The 1,315-nt window shown below is 44.9% G+C and overlaps 1 non-coding gene across 1 annotated transcript; it reads left to right on the top strand.

Annotated features, from left to right (window-relative positions):
* The first annotated feature begins 446 nt into the window (after positions 1 to 446).
* Trnat-ugu (transfer RNA threonine (anticodon UGU)) lies at positions 447 to 521 on the top strand. The gene has a single exon. It is a non-coding gene; the product is annotated as a tRNA-Thr (tRNA).
* The last annotated feature ends 794 nt before the right edge of the window (positions 522 to 1,315 follow it).

The following is a 1,315-nucleotide window of genomic DNA, read 5'->3' as shown; positions in this document are numbered from 1 at the left end:
TCTGTGCCCGCGGTGGCTCAGGTGGATAGAGCGTCTGCCATGTAAGCAGGAGATCCCGGGTTCGAGTCCGGGTCGGGGCACACATTTTCAACATGTCCCCAATGAAGTGTATCAACGCCTGCTTGCAGCTAGGGTGTCTATTTAATTATCATTTCATTTCTAGCAAATTTGCATGGTCATCCACGGTAACTGTTCTTTCGGGAACAGATACTACCGTCATATATAGTTAAAGATATGGGTTCCCGGCCTTTGACCTTCTTGTGCGAACGCACACGCTATGCCCGAACTCGTACGGGACTTGGTAGATTAATCTGCCACGAGTAATGAGTATGATGGGCAAACATCTATTAGGCGCACTACGAATGTAGTGGTGTGGAGATGTTGGGAGTGTGGATCTCACGGGGAGCGTGCAAGGGATAAGTCCCTGCAGACGCACTATCCTCTGTGCCCGCGGTGGCTCAGATGGATAGAGCGTCTGCCATGTAAGCAGGAGATCCCGGGTTCGAGTCCCGGTCGGGGCACACATTTTCAACATGTCCCCAATGAAGTGTATCAACGCCTGCTTGCAGCTAGGGTGTCTATTTAAATTGTATTTATTTTAAAATTAAGAATAGCACCTATTTCTAAATTTTAATATTTGTTTTCATTATGTTTTAGAAGCTGATGGGTTCTTCAGGAAGAAATTACGGATTTCTTTGCGTAGTTCTCTGTTGGCGAAGCTTATTTCCGAGGGCATATCAACTTATTGGTAACGCTCTATAGGTGCAACCAAGCTTAAACGCCGCGCATGGTAGCCGTGCGGTCTAGGGCGCCTTGCCACGGTTCCCGCAACTCCCCCGTCGGAGGTTCGAGTCCTCCCTCGGGCATGGGTGTGTATGTTGTCCTTAACATTAAGTTAGTTCAAGTTAGATTAAAAAGTGTGTACGCTTTGGGACCGATGACCTCAGCAGTTTGGTACCCATAGGAACTTAGCACCACAAACAACCACCATGGTTAAACCGTAATTTTACTTGTAGTATTATCCAGTCAGACACTTATCTTTTTGTTGTTAACAGCACTTAATGAGTGTACGAATGTAATTTCCTAGTCCCCCACTGCCAGTATCAATTCAAATGAAATCTTTTTGAGTATTAGGATCTTTATGGCAAAATACTAAAACAACTGTAACTCCGACTTTTCGACCGGGTTTTGAACAGGTCCTCGTCAGCACGATAAAACTACTAGATTTACTACAAATGAATGGCTTATTTCAATAGTGGTACAAGTCCACTTTTGTTCATTCTGAGATACAGAGTCCTAAAGTTAAATGAGGGCT

The sequence above is a fragment of the Schistocerca nitens genome, chromosome 7 (genome assembly GCF_023898315.1).
Source record: "Schistocerca nitens isolate TAMUIC-IGC-003100 chromosome 7, iqSchNite1.1, whole genome shotgun sequence".
NCBI classification, from domain to species: Eukaryota; Metazoa; Arthropoda; class Insecta; order Orthoptera; family Acrididae; genus Schistocerca; species Schistocerca nitens.
Note: the sequence above shows the minus strand (reverse complement) of the source record. Positions and strands in the feature narration are given on the sequence as shown.